The sequence below is a fragment of the Spermophilus citellus genome (genome assembly GCF_964194105.1).
Source record: "Spermophilus citellus genome assembly, chromosome: 16".
Lineage (NCBI taxonomy): Eukaryota > Metazoa > Chordata > Mammalia > Rodentia > Sciuridae > Spermophilus > Spermophilus citellus.
In genome coordinates, this window is record NC_138196.1 from 41,112,500 (window position 1) to 41,135,953 (window position 23,454).

Consider the following 23,454-nt stretch of genomic DNA (forward strand, 5'->3'; position numbering starts at 1 on the left):
GTGATGCAGTTAAAAATATCACTATTCTTCAAAATTAATGAACTGTATGAATTCTATCTATCTACTGCTTATTTTTCTGTCTAGTTATCTATCATCAGTATGGACTCATGATACCTGTTTTAGTCAATGGATTACAGTCTAGTATAATTCATATTTATTTGAATGCTCAAATTATCCCAGATGAAAGAGTGGAATGAATGAGCTCTCTTTTCACATCCATCTGTCATCTTTCTACCTACCTACCTATCTAGTTCTCAAAGTATAGACTCATAGTTCATGAGTCATTTACTTAAATTTATTTAAATGTCCATTGCATTTATTTACTTATTTATTCTGATGTACAAATTTATTCTGATGTTCAAATTTTTGCTGCAGTCTTCATATTTTAAAACCAATAACTGGCCACTAGATGTGCAAATTGCTCTTAGGTTTTTTTTTTGGTACACAGTAACAGGACATATTTTTATCATGTGAAATCATGAGTTTATATTGATACCTCCAATTTCAATCCAATCCCACAGGGTTCTTCTCTACCTCTCTTTAGTCTGGCTTCCATATCTTCCTTCTCCAGTAGAGAGAAGGAGAAATAGAACCACAGTATCTTCCTTCTCCAGGGGAGAGAATTTTGGCTGCTAACAATGTCATCACATCTACTCTTTTGCTTAGCCTTATGATACACATATAATAGTTTAAGAATTTCTTTTCCTATGCCACTATGTTATAAACCCAAGTCTTGAGGAAGTTCAAATCATTTTTAACAGTTTTTCCCTCTTGACTGGGAGTGTATAATCAAAGTACTATGTTAGAAGGCTCTCTATATTAGTATATTATACATCTTTGTGGTTTTGATTTTCATTTGTAATATCATGATATCATTATTTTTCTGTTTGCATTAAGTTTTAGGTCCCCCCAATACTTGATTTAATTTAAATTTAAATTTATTATTGGCACATTTTACGTAAGTCATATTTACATAAAACTATTTACTCATAGACATTTCATTCTTTCCTATAAGCTTTATACCCTATTTCCTTCATTATCTGTAGGTAACAATTCCATTGTTTCATGGTTGACCTATGAGTGAAAATATGTGTGTGTGTATTTGCAAAAATTAACAGATACCTGTATGTTTTCTTATTTTTCCTTGTTTCATACACAAAAAGGGAATGTGCTATATAAGCTTTTTTGCATTTTCCTTTTTTCAATTAACCACATGGCTTAGAAATCACTCCTTATCAGTTCATGAAGATCTTCCTTTATTAGTTTTTTCTTGTGTTTAGTTGCATTGTACTCCATTGTGTGTATGTGCCATAGGATTTAACCAATTCCCTCTTGAGTATTTAAGTAATTGCCAATAATAATAATTTGCAATTACAAATAATGAATAACTTCATGCTTCTGTATTTTTGTATTGTTGTAGGAGTTTCTTAAAGGTCAACATATAGATGTGAGGTTCCTGGCTTTGTTGAAAGATAAATGATGTGCAGCTATGTTACATATTGCCAAATTCCCTTCTTTAGTTCACCATTTTGTATTTTCCCCAGCACTGTGGGATGGTGTGACCTGTCACTCCCCCAGGCTCTGCCCAAAGAAGATACTTGTCAAGCTTTGAATTTTTCCCTCTCTGATAGATAAAAAATGGTATGTCAGTGTAGTTTTATTTTTTACCTATTTAAGTATAAAGAAAGTTGAATATATTGTCATATTGCTTAATTTTTATAACATTTTTCTGGTTTTTAATTGAATCTTGCTTGGCCTTTCTTCTTCTCAATCTCTCAAAATTCTTCAGGGATATTAACTATCTGTGATATGTATTGTAGATACTTACTATTTGAATTTTGTCTTTTGACTTTGTTGATTTTGTATTTTTGTCAATCAAAACATTTCTAATGTAGTCCAATTTATCAGTCTTTTATTATATTTGGATTTTTGAGTTATGGTTAGAAAACCTTGCCTGATGTTCATACTATAGAGGAAGAAATTCCTGTTTTATTCTTGCACTTCTTTAAAAAAAAAAAAAAAAAATATATATATATATATATATATATATATATATATATATATAGAGAGAGAGAGAGAGAGAGAGAGAGAGAGAGAGAGTTGTTGATAGACCTTCATTTTATTTATTTACATGTGGTGCTGAGAATTGAACCCAGTGCCTCACTCATGCCAGGCAAGTATGCTACGGCTGAGCCCCAACCCAACCCCTTATTCTTGTACTTCTATGGTTTCATTCCTTCCATTCCATTCTTTGATCCATGTTGGGTGTGTGTGCATGTGGGGTGTGAGGAATGAATCTAAGTTCATGTTTTATTTTTATTTTTTTTTGCAAATGGCTAACAAGTTGTAGCAATGCCATCTATCTAAAAGTCCATCTTTGCTCTAGTAATTCGAAATGACCTTTTTATCATACTCTAGAGCTCTTATATAATTAAATTTTAGACTTTTTGTTCTATTTCACTCATTTGTTCATTTATTTATATGCCAATACCACACTGTTTTAATTATAGAGATTTTAGAGTATGCTTTACTTTTTGGGAGGGCTCATTGATTTCATAGTTCTTCCTTTTCAGTGTTTTCTTACTAATTCTTGCATATTTATTTTTCTATATGAACTTTAACATCACTTTCTTACCTTCAGAAAGAGACCTTTATATTTTTATTATGATTGCATTATATTTATAAGTGATCCTAGAACTTCCATCTTAACCATGTTGAGATAGCTAATCTAAACACTATGAAGCTCTTTTGCTTGGGAATATTTTAGTTCCTTACAAGTCTAATTCATTTGAATTAATGTGCTGTGATTAAAGCTAGAGAGAGCATATCAGAGGAAATTTTGATCAGGATGTGGACACAAGCACATCAAACTTTCTGTGAAATACAAGTTTATGTGACACATGTACATGTAACACACGGCATTTCATTGGAACAACAAAGTGTATGTAGGAAAACTTAAAATTAAACACTGAGTTATAAGCTTTAAACTTTCCTTCCAAAATTAAATAAAAGTAATACAGGCAGCTTGACATTGTGCAACAGATGTGATTTGGAAAGCTCATTAAAAATGCAGGATGTTACTCTGGCCCTACACAAATTGACCCGGGATGAGGGAAAAGAGTCTTCAAAAAGTAGAGAGAAATCAGGGCTGAATTGCTAATGACTCTCTATGCAGAACAGTTTCATTTCTGCAAGTGGAGGTCAGCAACCCAAAGTGTTATTCGCATATATGAAAACTCATTATTTTTTGAGACAGGGACCTTCTTGCTCACAGAATTTGGTCTCCAGTACTGTGGTATGACTCATCAGAGGAGTTTCTAAAGCATTTATTTTTTAAGTTTACCTTGGAAATCACTTCCACCCAATACTGCTTCACTATATGTTTGTGGCCATTTGATGGACTGTCACAACCCATTAGGATGGGTAGGGAGAACATGTGGGCTAAGTGCAGTGGCCCAAGCCTGTAATCACAGAGACTAGGGGGGCTGAGATGGGCCATATGGATAAGGAAGCCCAATGAAGGATCACAAATTTAAGGCCACCTGGGCAACTTAGCAATACCTTATTTCAAAAACAGAAATAAAAAGAGATGGGGGTGTTGCTCAATGGTGCAGTCCCCGCTAGGTTCAATGCTGGTACCTAAAAAAAAGAAAGAAACCATGTGGACCTGGCAATTGCTAGGAGACAGAGAGATCCCAATGGCCAGTAGATTCTCCCACCCTTTGTCACCAGGCACAAAAAAGCCTGTACATAAAGGTCGTTGTTTGGGGGCATAGAGAAATTGACCCTAAAAAAACTCATCTCTTGAATTTTCAGCTGTACAATCATTAAGACAAGGTTCTAGGATCCCTGAGGAATTGGGAGGGATGTAGATTCTTGCTTTTGAATTCATTAGCTGCATCAATTTCTCCCTTCAAATGTGATTTTCTGAGCAATTACCTTAAATGCTCATTCCTCTCATGAAATTTTATTTGCTATCCTCGTCTCACGTCTTTCATTTATTCTTTTCTCATTTGCCCAGTGGTTTAAATATTGGCCTTTACAGTCAGACATCAGGCATTGTTGCTGTGTCCTAGCTGAGTCTAGGGTAAAGAAATCGTACTCCTTGCACCTCCAGTTTCTCAGTTGTAAAGAGGGGGGAACATGGGTCCTGACTTCACAGTGTTATTGTGAAGCTTAAAGTATGTAGAGTAGTCCAAAGTGCATGCCATATGGATAAGGAAACCCAATGTAAATCGCTGCAATTATTATTTCAAGTTCTGTTTGATATTTTTTGTCAATTACACCAGTAGTTAGAAAAAACTTTGGAAAACATGAGGGAAATGACCAACAATGTTTCCATTAGCCAAAACAAATATTTCTATCATTGTTACCATTCTATTCTTTTTAAAAAATATTTTTGAATTCTAAGATAGACCATTATTTATTTATTGATTGGTCTATTAATGAATATTTGGGTGATTTCAATTTTTTTTTCTGTTAATAGTATTTCTGCAATACCAGTATATTGCACTATTTTATTTCTGTATATTTGGATTGTTTCTATAGGTTATGCTTCTAGAAGTAGAATCACTAAGTCAAAGGATAGAAACTTTTCATGGCTCTTAATACATATTATGGATTGTTTTACTGAAAGGATTATTCCAATTTGCAATGCCACCAGCAATAGATTATTTTAAATAGCTTCTTTTGATAAGAAAGGGATTTTTGTTTCTTAAATGTTTTAAATGATCTAATACTAAAGGCACTATGGCTTGAAATACTATATTGCATTTAGCCCTCTGATAATTTCTTGTTTTCCTCTTGATCATTTGTCCATTTAGTCTGTTTGAGGTTGAGACCACTAGTTGGCGCCCTTATTCATTCTCCTCTTCCTCCTTGAGAGTCTTTACTCCAGCTAGAGTAAAGACTATGGATGTTACTAAAAACAAAACAAAACAAAACAAAAACAACAACAACATTGAAAATACAACTGTGATATGATCCATTTATAGCACTCCTGAGTGTATACCCAAAGGAAATGAAACCAGCATATAAAAGAAACTCCTGCATACCTATCTTTATTGTGGCACTGTCACAATAGCCAAGTTATGGGATCAGCCTAGGTGCCTGTCAACAGATGAATGGATAAAGAATATATGGTATATAAATATGATGGAACCTTAATGAACCATAAAGAAGAGTGAAAAATCACATCATTTGCAGGAAAAATGGATGAAACTATAGGTCATCATGTCAAGCAAAATAAACCAGACATAGACACAGAAGGACAAATATTGTATTTTCCTTCATATATGGAAACTAACAAAAAGATGACCTGAAAATAGAAAAGGGGCTACAAGGGAAGAGGAAGAGGAACACAGAGAATGGGGAAGGTAGGGTAGAAGTGAGGGTGGATAGGATTGAACCTTGATATATTCATGTGTAGAAATATCAAAGTGAGATACATTAATTTGTACAATAAATATGAGTTCTCTGCTCCAGTGTCTCTCATAGGGTTACAGTCCAGGTGACACTCAGGGAGGGGTCTCATCTGAGGCTTGGCTGGGGAAGGATCCACTTTCAAGATCACATGAGCGCATTTTTTCATGTACTTGTTGATTGTATATCCTCCTCTGCATCTGATATGGTATTATATTTATGACCTTTTTTTACTCGTTACCTTTTTCTAAGATTTATCCATTTGATATTTATCCATTTGATACAGTATGTGATTTATTTTTGATATATGTTTGGATGAGGGCAATATAGCAGAAACAGCACATCAAAGTGAGTGTAGTTCAGTGGGAATGCAGCAGACCAGAGCTCAAATTCCTTCTATAACTTGAGAGCTCTGAAAACTTGGACAAATTCCTCCTCTTCTCTGATACTAAGTATCCTCATACAAAAAAGGAATCATACTCATTTTGAAATCTTATTAGAGAATGTATTTTAAAGAACCAGATAACACATTAGACACTCATTATAAGGAAGATGTTATTACTTCTGCTCTTTATTTCATTATTTCCTTCCTTGGGACCATTTTTTTCTTTCTCAAAAATCATAACTTTACAGTTTAATATGCCTTTTGCTTCTTAATTAAACATTTAAACTTCATGAATTCATTTCTAAATCTGGCTTGGCCTCATTTCATGCTTTGATATGTATTCATCATTTTCATTATTTCCTAAAGTTTGTATTATTTTATTATTTATCTTCTTCTCTTGGGTCCAATCATTATTAGAAGATTTTTCTTTTTAAATTGCTGATTATTGAGGCAACTTTTCTGGTCACAATTTAAATAAATGTTTAAATTTAATTGTGATTAGGAATGTAGTCTACTCAATTTTTGCTTGTGAATTTATTGAATTTTCTTCCTTTCTGATGATATAATGAATATTTGGTAAATATTCTATGGATCTCTCAGAAAGAGAAGATACATACTCTGTAGGAGTAGGTGGTGCAGGAGTAGATCTAGGTTAATACGGATGTTCAATGGTGCCAGAACATGGAGCAGGCCAACACCTACCTGGTCATATGCCCGAAGTGGCAGGAAGCATTGTGGGCAACAACTTGAAATCTGTCCTAACTGGAATTTAGACACACATAGGAGCATTTAGTGAGCTGGGATGCTAAGGAGTGCATTCAAATTGCTAGATGGAATTAAGCATTTAAAGAAGAAATAATTCCAAAAGAGAGACCTGCAGTTGGCATGTGGGCAAGACTCAGCATTGAACTGCTCTTCAGAACAAAGCTGTTCTTCCAGGTTCAAGTGTCTTGGGAACACTGAAATGCTCTTCCTGGGAACTTCCTCTGTCACTCCATGGTCTTGGTCTTGCAGGCAATAAAGTTGTCACCATAGCCTGGGAAATATTGTTGTTCTACTTTCCTTATCTATTCCCCACAGAAAAAGCTGCTCAAGTATGGATCAGTATGACAGGAGACAGATATGTTAGTTACAGAAGTGAGGGAAGTTGTAGGAGAACACTGACATGGACTTCGTGCAATAACTCCTCTGTCAGAGGAGAGGCCTGAGCACTGGCCATCAGTAGAGGAAGACAATGGTGGGGTGAAAGGGTGACAATGCTGAATGAGAGAGAACTTCCTTTACATGATAAATGAATGCAATGTCAAAACCTAAGAACCTGTAGGAAATAGCACATTTAATAGTGAAATGTTAAAAGTATTTCATTTGAGAGCAGAGATGATGGGCATTGAACATGTACCCTGGAGCAGACACTGTGTTCAGGACTTTATGTGCCTTATCACAATATTATTATCTCATTTTACAGATGAGGAAACTGATGCTCAGAGAAGCGAAGCAGTTCCTCTTCGTGAGTCTAAGAATTGAGAAATGAACCCAAGTCTGTTTGATTCCAGTATTGCTGTACTAAAGACCCAAGGACCAGCGATTAAAGGACCCCATCCAGGATCCCAGCCTTAAAAGGGTTTTAAATACACACATAAACTCATGTTATCCATTTAATTCTGTTGCTCAAATGTGTTATTAAATTTGGGGGGCACCTGTTTGATCTGTCATTTATGTGGCTTATATAAACTGAAATATCTCTTTTCATGATTTTTGCTCCCTGTCTTTGGTTACTGCTTTCATTGATACATGAGTTTGCTATTGTTATATATTTAGTTTTAAAAACTATTTTTATAGAAGCATTATTTTACATACTTTTTAACCTCCCCATGCCAAAAAAAAATTTTCAGATCCCTGTAAAGTAGTGGTTTTAGTCACTTTTGCATTACTACAGTGAAATACCCAATACAGGCTACTTAATTGCAAAGGGAGGTCTATTTCGGCTCATGGTTCTGGAGGTTCATATCCAAGATTGGATAGTCCCATTGGTTTGGGCCTCTGATGATGCTGGCATTTTTCTCAATTCAGCTTTTGTCTGTGACTGTCTAACTTCTGCAATAGGAAGCTTCTTACTTATATATCTTAACAAATTTTGTATGTATCATTATTATGGTACATAATATGTCATAGTTGCTTATTAATGAATTCTGTCCTGGTGATGATTCTGAACTTCTAAGCACTGCCACTGTTTCCTCTTTGTCTTCACAACCTTGTCCAGAAGCTGACATCCTTAGCAGCTACTCACAGATGTGCATTTAATGGACCTATGACAGTGTAGCACAGTATTATTATCTGGTTTTCCACCCAGAGCATAAACAGAGAGATTTTACACTGTGACCGCCTGTGGGTGTCTATTTGCACGAATGAAGGATACCAGCTGCCATGTGCTGAGCAACTTTCTTCACTATGAGGTTTCTTCCTTGGAGCTGGTGACCATGGACTGAATCCTCTGAAACCTCATGAGTCAAAATAAATCTTTTCTCCTCTGAGTTGTTCTTGTCAGGTGTTTTATCACAGTGGTAAAAACTGATGATCACAAGGAGCTCTCAACACAGGCAGTGCCAGCCTGGGAGCCAGAGAGCAATTTGCAGTATGAGCCCGGGGAGAAAGGGTCATCCATTTCTATGCTACCAATGGATGCTCTAGGAGTACAGAGATGACTTGAGAGAAATTGGTGCAATCTGGTACCTTGAGATACCAGCTTTGCAAATCCCCAACAATAGTGAGTGTTCTTGGAAGAAGAAATCCATGGAGAAGAGCTGGGAATGTAGCTCAGTGGTAGAGTGCTTGCCTAGCATGTTTGGGGGACCTGGGTTTGATTCCCAGCACTGAAGAAAGAAAAGAAAAAAAGAAACTCCTGCAACTCCAAAAGTATGGTGGTGTCAAAGGCTATACTCTTGAAATTCACCCACTGGAAACTGTTTTAGTCAGCCTTTTCCCTCCTGTGACTGAAAGACCTGTCAAGAACAATTTTAGAGGAAGAAAAGTTTATTTGGAGACTCACAGTTTCAGAGGTCTTAGTCCATAACAGCCTGCTCCATTCCTTGGGAGCTGGAGGTGAGGCAGAACATCATGGCGGAAGTGGATAGTGGAGGCAAGCGGCTCAATCATCATATCAGGAAGTATAGAGAGAGACTGGAGTACCCCAATGGCACACCCATAGTGCCTCACCTCTTCCAGCCACACCCTACCTGCCTTCAGTTATCACTCAGCAAACCCCTATCAGAGGATAATTCATGGATTGTGTTAAGACTCTCATAACCTAATTGTTTCACCTCTAACCCTTCTTGCATTGTCTCACACATAAGATTTGGGAGACTCCTCACATTCAAATCATAACAGAAACCAACATTTATGTGAGATTCTACACACAGGACAGACAGGAGGGGCTAGGTTACAGGAGCCGCTCAGCTAGCTCTGTTGGGTTTGATAATGTAACCTAGTCTGCACTATCTGATGGGTCTTAGGAAAGCTCAAATTGTAGCTTCATAGTTTTGATTAGAGGATACTCTGGTTTGAATATGTGTCCCCAAGTTTATGTGTTGGAAACTTGATCCCAAATGCAACAATGTTGAGAAATGGGACCTTTAAGACTATGAGTTCATAAAGACTCTGCCCTCATAAATGGAATTATGCCCTTATCACCAGAGTGGAGTAGTAATCGAATGAGTGGGTTCCTGATAAAATGATGAGTTTGGCCTCCTTCTCTCCTTCTCAACCACGCAATGGCTTTTACCATGTTATCATACAGCAAGAAGGACTTCACCAATGTGGGCTTTTCAGTCCTCAGAATTGTAAGCCAAATAACTTCCTGTTAATTATAAATTACCCAGTTTGTGATATTCTGTTATAGCAGCACAAAATTTGGTCAGAAGATGTGTAAAACATTAAAAATCAAATGCTCATTAAAATTATGGTTCGATTTGGTACTTTTATAGCTATGTCAAACCATTGACTGGGTAGCTCAGCATAGGCACAAATTACCCATTTCCTGAGTTTATCACCATGGAAGCAATCATTTGAGTGGTTATTGAACACGTAGTGTTCACCTTGACTGATTAAAATCCAGGAGAGAAATGTGTTAGATAGATAGGAGGTAGAGGAGAGGCTGACTGTATGACTGCCAGATACTTCAAACAGGGATTTACCTTGGTGATTTAACCACAGGCCAGGGTCTGGCCCTTTGTTTTTCGGGTTCAAAAACGGAGAAAATTGGTTTTGTCAGCACACTGAGGTAAGATCTGTTTAGAGAGGGATGTGTAAATCAAAACGCCATTTTATTAATTTACAATGACAAGTAAAATCAGCCAGGAGATCAGATACACATTCTGTTTCGAGCACATTCTCTCCCTGTGGCGAAATCTAGGAGGGAAGTCAAATTATCATCAGAAGACAGCCGGGTGAGCCTGGGATCAGAGCCGGAAAGGGAGCAGGCTGCCTGATGAGAATGCTAAATGAGGCCCAGGCTTCCTTCACCACCAAAGAGATACATCTGGAGGGATCAAACCAATCGAATTCTGGAGACAGGTCACTACTCTAGCACTGAACTGGGTGTGCACAACTTCCTCCTCCTGGTGGACCCTGCTTTGTCCTCTGCTGACCACACCTCTTGTGCTGGACATGTTCTTTCTTCACCTGGGTCGATTCCATTGATTAGTTACAGCCCAGCCCTCCTTCTTCTTTGGCCTTGCCTTTACCCTGACTCCAAGTGAAACTGGGAAATGATTGGACGATTGTCCCTGGGGGACCCTTTCCTGATTTTAAGGTCAGCAGTGATTGTCATGTCCCGCTGAGTTTAGGAAACCTCATGTAATCAGCTGTGACCAGGGTGTAAACCAAACAATCCCCCTCCCCCAACATTGGCTTTGCTTGTCAGGCGGGGTCCTGTAGGGCTGAAGAGGCTAATGAATTGGTAATGAAGGTGATCGATAGCTTTATCTCGGAACAGGGACAGCCTCTTCTCTGTAAACTATTTGCTACCTTAGTTGAACCCAGAATAAGCTGCTGTTGGGGCTTAGCTGATGAAAGCTTTGCTGAAATCCTCATTACAGGCTCATTTTCTGCCTTAGTACTCAGACCTGATATATGAAAAGCCCAAGATGTTACCTGATGTCTTTGTGGAAAGGAAGAAATATCCTAAAACAGCTCTGGTTTGGCTTGTGGAGAAAGAAACATTCATTGAATTTGTGGCATTGGGTTCTGCCCCTTTTACCTCCTGTGTCCTGCCTACCCTAGTTCATTCCTTCCTTACCTACAGGATGACCACGTTAGCCTTCTTCACGCTTCTTAAATTATATGAAAAAATAACAATGCTGAGAGCTTATCATAGCTTTTCTTTTTTTATTATTGGTTGTTCAAAACATTACAAAGCTCTTCACATATCATCTTTCATACATTTGACTCAAGTGGGTTATGAACTCCCATTTTTACCCCAAATACAAATTGCAGAATCACATCGGTTACACATTCACATTTTTGCATAATGCCCTATTAGTGACTGTTGTATTCTGCTGCCTTTCCTATCCCCTACTATCCCCCCTCCCCTCCCCTCCCATCTTCCCTCTCTACCTCATCTGCTGTTGTTCAGTTCTCTCCCTTGTTCCCCGCCCCCACTCACCCCTCACAACCTCTTATATGTAATTTTGTGTAACATTGAGGGTTTCCTACCATTTCCATACGATTTCCCTTCTCTCTCCCTTTCTCTTCCCCCACTCGTCTCTGTTTAATGTTAATCTTTTCCTCATGCTCTTCCTCCCTGTTCTGTTCTTAGTTGCTCTCTTTATATCAAAGAAGACATTTGCATTTGTTTTTTAAGGATTGGCTAGCTTCGCTTAGCATAATCTGCTCTAATGCCATCCATTTCCCTGCAAATTCCATGATTTTGTCATTTTTTAGTGCTGCATAATACTCCATTGTGTATAAATGCCACATTTTTTATCCATTCATCGATTGAAGGGCATTATCATAGCTTTTCTGAGAATTAGGTTCTATTCTAAGCACTCTGCATATTAATTTCTTTAACCTCAACAATCTCGTGACTTTCGGCATTATTATTGCATTCATTTTACAGATGAGGAGAAGAGACAGAGAGAGTTTAAATAACTTGTCTAAAGTTACTAGGTCATGTTAAATTAATAAATTTGCCCTAAGAATATTTCTGTAGTTGGTTGCTGAAATTTAGCCCAAAGCTATCTCTGTATACACTGAAATGCAACCTAATTTAGTTATGTACCAAACTGCAAACTAACTTAAGAGTATTGTATATTCTCATTCACAACAGTCAGCCAGTCACAGGCTATCAACTGATCACACCATGTCCATATAAGGCAGGTGCCTCATTACCTTGTGCCCATATAAGACAAGGGTTGACTGCAGGCAATAAGGTTGATTCTATATGTCATTTTCTTTTTTGTAGCTGTAAATATAACTTGCACATGTGATGGGGACCAACATTCAAAACCAACTTTGGACCTGAATGCTCCCGGGTTCTAGAATGTTTTCTTGCTAAAGCAAACTTTATTAAATTTATTTATTTTCTTTAATAGCTGCAAGTGGCAAAGCAATACACTCACTCACCCATGTTAAACAGAGCTAAAACATTTCTCTAAATGTATTGAGCTCTATGTCAAACTTTATCAGAAGATGCTAGCTCTTACTGAGTTTCCAGAAATCTGCTTAAAAATTGGAGTACATTATTGTAAGTATTAAGTTCTACTGGTCATATAACCTTGGTTGAGCCATTTTTTTTTCTCTGAAACTCAGTTCATTTAAACTGAGGGGGTTAAACTAAAGAATCTGTAAGTTCCCTTTCAATTTGACTTCCTGGGTTTACATCCACAACCATGACCACTTATACTTTGAATTTGTAAGGAATTTTAACAATTTACATAAATTATTTTATTATGTCATCCAATGACCAATGAACCAAGAAGCATTTTTGCTTACCTCTGTATTTCCATAAATATCTATTATAGTAAGTACTACTCATACATTTATTAATTCAAACTGATTCTCACAATCATTCTGTATGAGGGGCATCAGCATTATTATCTTCATTATACAGATGAAGAAACCCATGCTGAAAGAGGTTTAATAAGCGACCTAAAATGAAAAAGTTCACTTCTATTCTATCCTTTGTTTACATTTACCCATCCCTGAGTGGTGTTATAGATGCACCTGTCCACCAACCTTGGCAAATTCTCAAGCAATAAACTATAGTAGAGTGCATTTTCTAGGCAGCTATTTGCAGAAAAACAATAAGATCATGGCTGCCATAAAGTTACTTTTCTAGCTACTCATTTAAGAGAACAGGTTGTGCTTAGATGTTTTTTGTAGAACTGTGGAGCAACTGAATACTGTGTGTACATGTCATCTTCAAATTGAGTAATTGGTAGCTAAAGAAGAACTTTCGATTGCTTTTTGTTTACTGCATTAGAAATTCTCTCTGTTGAACAATGACTCATGCAAGGTGACCCGGGAGCTTGGTGCAATGAAAAGGTACCTCAAGTGACTCAGACTTCAACATCTACAGTGTGACTCTTTTGATTTATTTATTGGTTAGGGGGTAAAACAGCTCGAATTTGGATTTTTTCCAAACCCCAAATCTAAGAGATGAAAACAGCAAGTTAAGAACTGAATTCATATTTTGATTAATTATAATTTCATATAGGATCATGGATGACTTTTTTCCACCAAAATTACTCCAAAGAGAAACTTAGTACAAAGAGCACCAATGATCTTAAGATTGTCCCAAAGTTTGATTCCCTGAGGTTCTGTTCACTGGGAACCATTTAGCTACTGCCAGACTCAGACACACCAGACTTCCAAAGGAATGTTGGCATTGGCTGGGATGATCCTCTGAGAAAACAGAGTCCCATAAACACATCAATTCCAATTATCAGCGTGAGAAATCCTTTTTGGAGGTGTGTGGGTGTAGTCAAGACTGGAGAAATAGGATGAAATGAAAAGACTGAATGAGGACTGGATGAAAGAGTCACGTCAGCTGGAGTCCATGACGTACAGGCTGAACTCCTTGGGGTTTATCAAAAGGAAAAGCCCAGACACTTACGTCTGGCCATGAGCTGTGTGTATTCCTGTCCTTCTTCCTCAGGAAATGGCTAGATCCCTCTGCAAGTGCTGCTGATTTTCAAAAATGCCTTTGTGGAGCAAGAAAGAAATGTCTAGACACAGGGTATTTTCTTTTTCCATTTACCTGCCTAAGTTCTTAATACTCGGCTGATAGATGGTGAGCACCTGTGTGCAGGGACATTTTGTTTTATATCTCCAGCTGCTCTTTTCTCTTCCTAATTCCTCCTTATTCTCCTTGGACAGGTTCACATTATTTCTCGAAGGCATCGCCAGTGAGATCTTAAGTATTTTTAATTAGAAATTAGGCTGACTTCTGTGAACACTATAAAGTTCAAGTTCACATGATCAAGACCTACCAAAGAGTAATTATAACTTGAATGTGTTATGGCTTTTGTTGCCATTGTGAATGGGTTTTCCCCTGACGCTGTGCCTTTTAATTAGCTATTTCTAATATATAGAAAACTTATTCCACTAATTAGTTTTGCTGCAAAAATGCTGCATGATGAACCACTTCAAAACGGTGACTTAAAACAACCATCATACATTCCCACGGCCTGTAGGTCACATGGGGGTGGCTCATATAGGCTGGACTTAGTCCAATAGCTGTGTTTTAAGTTGCAGGTCCATCTGCCTGGGAAAGTTCCTGCTCCAAGGGTATTCTTGGGCCTGGACTGAAGGACAACGAAATTCTCGAGGGATCTCTTTTCCTGGTGATGGCACAAATATAAAAATCCAACAGAAACACCAAATGCCTTTTAAGGCTTGTTGTGAGTTGAATTGTGTGCTCTCAAAGCTCTGTTGCAGTCCTGATTCCTGCCCATCTTCTCCCTGTGAATGTGACTTCATTTGGAAATAGAGTCTTTGCGGCTGTAATCCTGTTAGGATGAGGTCATACTGGATTAAGGTCGCCCTAATCCAAAGACTGGTTTTCTCATATGGTGACAGAGAATTGGACATAGACATCCTGGGAGAACATCATGTGACAATGAAGGCAGAGAGTCGAGATATGCAGACACATACACCCAGGAAACACCAAGGACTTCTAGCAGTCACCAGAAGCTAGCAGAGAAATGTAGACCAAATCCTCCCTCTGAGCCCACAAGAAGGAACCAACCCAGCTAAAAGGACTTCTGGCCTTTAGACTGTGAAAGAATACATTTCTGTTATTTGAAGTAACCAAGTCTGTAGTCATTTGTTATGGTAATGAACACAAGACCTAAGCTTATCACTTCTGCAGATCACATGGCCAAACCCAAAGTCCAGGCACAGAAAGATGATGCTGATTCATTTTGTGTGGTGAGGGTGTGGATACATGGAGGTTGGGCTAATCATTTAATCTACCACGCAAAAGATTCAGATTTGTGTTCTGAAGTGTCTTTTGGCAGGATAGTAGACTCTAATGATTAATAGCATGGATCTTGTATTGAGAGAAAGATGAACTTGAATCCTTGTTCTAACACTTTTCTGCTGCATGATCTTAGGCAAATTATTTAACCTTCAAGCCTAGTTCCTTTATTTATAAAATAAGAACAATGCACCTATGTCACAGGACTTCTATTACTATTGCATGAATTGATATTTATGAAGGGTTTATTTTCAGTTCTTTTTTTTTAAAGAGAGAGTGAGAGAGGAGAGAGAGAGAGAGAGAATTTTTTTTAATATTTATTTTTTAGTTCTTGGCGGACACAACATCTTTGTTGGTATGTGGTGCTGAGGATCGAACCCGGGCCGCACACATGCCAGGCGAGCGTGCTACCGCTTGAGCCACATCCCCAGCCCCTTATTTTCAGTTCTTGACATGTAGCAGGAGCCAATAAAAATTACTTACCACCATTTCTATTCCTATAATAATAGAGCAGTAAAAGACTTGGAAATGAAGGTAGTATTTTTCTACTGGGAATTTAGTATAGAATTGGATGAAAGGAAGACTGGTCATGAAAAGGTGAAAAGTCAAATTTTAATTTGTGCAGCATAGTTTAAGATATGTTAACAATCCATTGCATAGGCATGGGTTGTATCTTGGAAGAGAAAGGAAAGACTGGTTACCCAGAGGTTAGCCATTTTAAGAGGGCTTTAAAGTGAATGTAAGAGGATGAGATAAAGTTTCCAACTATGGGAAATGTACATGTGAAAACACTCAGGTGGGAGAGAAACATGGTGGTAACAGAAAAAGTTTGACATCTGTGTGCCAATATGCAGAATCTCTGAATTAAGTGGACAAAACATAAAAATGTCATCTTCGGAATGGACCACTTCAAACTTTGGGATAAAACTCAGAATATTAGTATGCAAAAGGAATGAATATGTTCCCTTTAAAGATTGTTATTTTAAACTAATTATTATTTTAATTGTACAAACTTATGGAATATGTTAACTACCTTGGTTTGATGGTTTCAAACTCTAGCATATAGAATCTGCCCTTTCAGGAAGAAGCAGCTCATGAGAAGATGTGGGGTGGCCTTGTGCACTGAGCACCTCCTGGGGGAGCCACAAACCCAAAGAATGGAACCTGTGGGGTGAAGTCAAAGAAGAGAGACTTAAGGCAATAATATTATTTGTGTTTTCTCTATATCACTTGGCTAGATGAAACAGAAGGATAATATCTACTTTTAGCAGATACCAGATAGGTTAAAAAAGGTGATAGTGGGAGTGTGGAAGAATGGAGACATGGATGAGCCTCACTTGGCTAAAAGCAAGAGATACCATAAGCCTTTGACCTTCTTCAAAAATAGATGAAAGAATAAAGGGAACTGTGAATAGAATCTTATTTTTTTAAGTAAACAATATCTAGAATTCACTGAGCACTTATTATGTCCCATGCACTTCTCTAAAATCTATGTGTACTTTATCACCTTGAATACTTGAGTTATTCTGTTTTTATTTCCTAAGATAGCTCACCACCATCTTTATGTGCACGAGAAATTTTTAGGAGAAATTGGCCCCAAGAGTTAAAAAGATGGTTACCAGGTCCATTATGTACGATAAGGAAGTAAGCCAAAAAGCACATAATCAATCAATGCTTTTTAAAAAATATTTTCTTAGTTGTCAATACACCTTTATTTTATTTATTTATATGTGGTGCTCACAATCGAACCCAGTGCCTCACACATGCTAGGCAAGCACTCTACCACTGAGCCACAACCCCAGCCCCTCAATCCATGCTTTTACCGATTTGCAAGCAGAGTCACACCTTTGTTCAAGGAATGACAATTGCCCTCTTCTTTCATGTACCCATGTCTTCATTTTCTGAACCCATCATACAATTTTATACCTTTGAATCTTTGAAGAGGCTGCACCACTGCTTGGAATACTTCATCTCCTCCTCTACCTGGCAGACTTCTACCCTTCTTCAAGGTACAGCTCTTCTGAAAGCCTCTCAAGTCTCCCTGCCTAACTGTTAGCTCTTTGGGGCAGAGACAGTGACTTCTTGACCTTGACTGAATGCACTAACACAAGTAGAGGGCTTGGAACAAAATGCTACCAGTGCATATTGAATGGCTGTAAACACAAATATAAGTCCATATTTTAGACACTAGAAAATGATCAAAATGAAATAAGCCATACACTGGGCTATTTGTCTAGTGTTTTGGAAGAATGCTATTGCTTATTCTAATTGAAAAGCAAAAGTTAAAGATGCATGCAGCCTATTTTCTTTGGAAGAAAAATCTGTCTTGCTATTTTATGCAAGTGGGTAAAATATACTCATAAAACAATCTGCTCTGAGAATGGCAAATGTTTCAGGGAAATTTCAGTGGAATGACTTCTTTGTGCCTTTATTACGAAACCCTCAGTAAAGATGACTGGAAAGACAAAAGATACAAATGAGGGGGAATGACTGCAAATATTAGAGAGGGAAGAAGAATAGCTGAGAAGGAATTTATCGTTAGGGAAGATTTATGCAAATCTCAAGAGCACCTTAAAAGTTAATCTGAAGAAATACTCTTTAGTATGAGCAGAAGAAATTCTTTCTGGGTAAGTCATGGGAAAATAAATTTTGTTTAATAGTTTAGAGGAAAATAGTATACACTTATAATGGTGATTTGGGATTGTGTTAACTTTCTGTCATTGTGACCAAATACCTTAGAAAATCAACTTAAAGGAGGAAAGATTTATTTTGGCTCATGGTCTCAGGGTTTTTTTGTCCATAGTTAAGGCTTGACTCCATTGCTGTGGGTTTGTAGCAAGGCAGAACATCCTGGAGGGGAGTGTGTGCTGGACAAAACTACTTACCTCGAGGTGGGGGGAAGTAGTGAGAGTGGGAGAAAGAGAGAAAGAGAGAGAGAGAGAGAAAGAGAGAGAGAGAGAGAGAGAGAGAGAGAGAGAGAGAGAGAGAGAGGAGGGATGGGATAAGGTACAAGATATCCCCTTCCAGGTCATACCCCACCTTCCAGGGTATATCCTCAGTGACTTACTTCCTCAACTAGCTCCACCATTTATAATTTCCCTTACCTCCCAATAATATCATCAAATTATGAATCCATCAATGGATTAATCCACTGATGAGGTTAGATTCCCTATGATTCCAATCACCTTCCCAAAGGGTCCACCTTTGAGTACTACTGCACTGGGGACCAAGCCTTCAACACACAAGTCTTTGAATCCAAACTCAAATATAACACCCTCAAATATAACAAGGATTTATTGTTTAAGTAATGTCAAAAAGAAATGTTTCTCATTGATACATCCTGATTACATGTTTTCTGGGTTGTTTGTGGAAGTTCTTATGTCACCTAAAAAATATTGATCAAAATGAATCATTCAAAACCATTTAAAAAAACACTATTTTCTTAGGAATAAAAAAAGACCTGTTCTCTCTGAAGAATGAGACAATTAACTGTTGGATTTCCAGTCAAAGTTCAGAGACTGAGGAATGATGAAATCCCAATTTATAATTACTCAGGTAGTGATGAAGCAGAAACAATCCCAATGAACAAGTCTCAGCACTTGCTAATTCATTCTCTTTCTCCAATCAACTCAGAAGAAAATAAGTCACCAACATCTGGAAATGTGATAATTCCATATTTCTGTAGCTCATGATTCCTGTCCATAGTTTGAAGAGTGGACAATAATTGTCAAGTCCACAGCAGATGCACGTGGCAGATATGACCTCCTCAAAAGCTTCAGCAGCCGTGCTGCATCTCCGCTTTAGTAGGGCAGTCAGCTTCAACCTTACAGTGATTTAGAGTCAAATTTCAGAATTGGAAAGGTTCTTGACCCGTTTACAAGAGCTACTATTTATTGAGCACTTATTATGTTCAAGTAACTGTGGAAAACACTTCACATGCATTATCTCATTTAGTTCTCAGAAAGACCCTATGACTTTAATGTTATTATTGGCAGGTTTACAGATAAGAAAACTATGAATTAGACAAATAAGTACTCCAAAGTCAGAGATGTTATGTGATGGACTGGAATTGGATCCCAGGTTGGACTATGGTATTTCCCTTGAACAGGAATGCTGATCGTTCTATGTCTCTCTGTGTTTGAATTTCTCCTACAAAAATCCCACCAGGCAATCTGGGCCATATTTGAATATTTTCATGATATTGGGAACTCTACAAGATCAAAGATGGTGGATATTTTTTCTTAAATTATTCTTAATGCATATCATGTGCAACCCTGTTAGTTCCTCATTATTCAAGGTCACTTATATTTGTTGAATGGAAAACCTCCCTTCTGGGTATAAACCAAGGAGTGGGATAGCTGGATCAAATGGTGGTTCCATTCCAAGTTTTCTGAGGAATCTCCATACTGCTTTCCATAGTGATTGCACCAATTTGCAGTCCCACCAGCAGTGTATGAGTATACCTTTTTCACCACATTCTTGATAATTGCCATTCTGACAGGAGCGACATGAAATCTTAGAGTAGTTTTGATTTGCATTTCTCTAATTGCTAGAGATGTTGAACACTTTTTTTATATATTTGTTGGTCAACTGTATTTATTCTTCTGTGGAGTGTCTGTTCAGTTCCTTGACCCATTTAAGGACTAAAAATAAATCAGCATACTATAATGATGCAGCCACATCAATGTTTATAGCAGCTCAATTCACAATAGCTAGACTATGGAACCAACCTAGATGTCCCTCAATAGATGAATGGATCAAGAAAATATATATATATGTCAATGGAATATTACTCAGTTTTAAAGAAGAGTGAAATTATGACATCTGCCAGTAAATGGTTGGAGTTGGAGAATATCATGCAAAGTGAAACCATAGGCCGAATGTTTTCTCTAATACACAGATGCTAATACACAATAAGGCATGGGGGGGCACTAGGGAAGAATAGCATTACCTTAGGTTAGGTAGAGGGAAGTGATGGGAGAGAAGGGGAGGGGATGGGGGATAGGAAAGATAGTAGAATGAAACATACATAATTACTGTATGTATATATGTGAGTACATGACCAATATGTGATTCTGCAACATTTACACTCAGAAAAGTTAGAAATTATATCCCATCTATGAATGATATATCAAAGTGCATAAATGCATTCTAATGTCATGTATAACTAATTAAAACAAATATAAAAAACACCTCCCCTCAAAAGAGCTTACAGATATATCAAATTTTTATTAGTATAGGACTTTGGAGAATCCATAAAACTATGCCCATTCTTCTGCTCCATTAAAAAGCATAGCTTTTAACATCTGAGAAACAAAGAAGCCTGAAAGAATAGATTCAACCAATACTGTACAGTAGTCAGCGGCTTAGGCCACCTCACCTCTCTCCCAGGTCAATGCCAGCAGATGCCTTTCTCTGCTGTCAGTGACTTTCTGTCTCTCCATCATTTTCCTTTTGCATATCCATCTTCATCTCTCTGCAATGGAAGCCAGAAAGGCAGAGGCTGTACTATTTCATGCTTTTAAGTATCACTAAGTCCCGGAGCCTTGAAGGCTCTTAAAACTACTTGTTGAATAAATGAATATTTAATGTCCATAACAAAAAGATCTCCTTTCACCCTAAATATCATAATTTTCTTTTTCTTATTGGGACTTGAGACCAATATGGTTTCTGGAAGCCACTCTATTGTGAAACAACACGGGAAATTTGCAGAAAGGAATACTCACTTGATGTCATGCAATGGCTTATTCAAGTTTGTAGTTGTTTATTTTTTAACCACTGAGAAATTGCATCTGTGTTAGCTAATTTTCTTCATTGTCTAGTTAATTGGGACAGCTGAACATGATGTTTGGGACTCTAATCTTATATTAGCCTTCTAGAGAACCTCCCAACCTCCCATACAATGAGGAGCCATGCACAGATGGAGTGAGAATAGGTGGAGATCCATTTTTCCTGAAAGCAGCTCACAGTCCTCCAGGAAGGGCTCTTTGCATTCCATGGCATAAAGAAGTAAATCCCATCCCCCACCTCCACAAGCCTTCTATTTTTGTGGAAATGCAGATCATGTACAATAGCAGGTGCTGAATCACTCATGGAATTTCATCTCTCAGGACCACATGGCAAGTTTTTCAGGTTTATAAATGTACTCCTTTGTTCTTTAAGATGATTTCAGGGATGAATTTGGGAAACCAGAAAAGACTAGCACGTTGTACCCACATGGAAATGTGCTCATTTGTGGGCTTTCTTTGGAGGATCCTCTTCTTGTTTTGGGAATGAGGTGGTTAAAATACCTCTAATGATTTCTGCTCAGTTTTGCCTACAAGTGTTTTTTCAGGCAGCATTAGACATCTGCTGTGAGCTAGCGATGCCAACATTAGCTACAGGAATGGAAAAGCACTTCAACACTTCAAACAAATTCAAGAAAGTCTGGGAACTACCTACCTTACAGGCATCGTGGGGAGACACATGTCAGTGTCAGTGTCTTCGGACCCTACTTGCCCACAGAAGATGTCTGCGCTGGCAGACCATACACACATGCACAAATCAGTCTTATCTCAAGATCTTTCCTTCTGAAATGGAAGAGCTTCGGAAGACCTGAAGGCGTGGAGTTTGCTCTTGGACTCTAATCATTTTGTGTTGCACCATAGTAAGTGAATGAATGAATGAATGAGTGAATGAATGAATGAAATATAACCACCCCTCCCACCCTGGAGCATAGCTGAAAGAACACAAGGCAGGCAAAACCAATAGCTTCCATCACTCTATGCTACTTGGAAGAGTGTTGAAGGTGACATAAGGTGATGGGATTAAATTGCCTTCATTTTGCAATTCTCTTAGCCCTTATTATGTTCACCTCATTTGACCGGAAGGGACAGGGTCCTGGCTCTCCACAATACTTCCAGGTAATTCTGACCCTTAAGGAGATTTTCCTAGGTCATGGTAATAATAATGCGTTATTTTTCTTCATAGTTCAGGAAGCTCCACTCTCTTCTTCTAGTCAACATCCTGGGTGGAGGTAGAAGTACAGTTGCCAGGGTGGGGAAGGAGGGGCTCATAGGTGCACAGTGCAGAGGAACAACGTGTTGGACAACTTCCTTGGGGCCTCAGAGCTCTTGAGTGATGGAAGGGGCTCTGGGTCAAACCACCTGTTGGGCATGCTTCCTCCAAAAGCAGCATCATTTCAGTAACTTTCCTTTGCTTCTTTTTAAGGAGGTGTGATGGCATGAAGGTGGTTAGGCAGGATGGTGGTACTGCAAGAGGTCATGGTCAAAGAAAGCCCCCATTCTATGTGTGTTATCTGCACCCAGCAGCCTGAGAGCTGTTCTCCAGCCTGGCGGATCCCCAGGCTCACACTCCTGGCTTAGGAAGTTGGTTGCATTTCAGCTCCCAAGTGAATAGATATTCTTCTTTTTATACTGTGTCTGGAGCTTTACTGCAGTCCTCACCCCCCATATTATTCAAGGTGTCTCAGATATATATAGGATGAGTTTTTTTTTCTTTCAGTAAGGGTTTATTTTTATTGAATTATTATGTGCCTATCAGTTTTTAAATAAACCACGAACAATGAAAACATTCATCATAGGGGATGGGCATCAGTTCTTTCTCCCACATCTTATTATAAATATTTATTATTAAGTTTTGGGTGGACACAACATCTTATTTTACATTTGTGTGGTGCTGAGGATCGAATCCAGTGCCTCATGCATACTAGGCGAGCGCTCTACCACTGAGCTACAACCCCAGCCCTCTCCTACATCTTTCCACTTTGTTTTCAGTGTTTATTCCCTAGAAATAAACTCTCAACAATTTCAGGTTAATTCTTCTAGTATTTATCTCCATTTTTCCTCTGCAATATATGTTTTTTTTTTTACATTTCTTATTGCATCAATTTTAGGTGGTGTCTATTGATTCTATTAAGGTAGATAAAGTATTCAGCTCTTATATCTCTAACTACTTGCATTTCACCTTTTCCAAGATGATTTTATCACAATTTTAAACATTATTATGATTATATAAATAAAGTTTATTACAAAACCAAATACTGTGATTGATTTTTATATTGAGTTATCTATTGCTGCAAACCAAATTTCACCCAAACCTAGCAACTTAAAATAATAATTCACACTTATTATCTCACACAGTCTGTGGGTCTCAAATTTGAGAATAGCTTAGC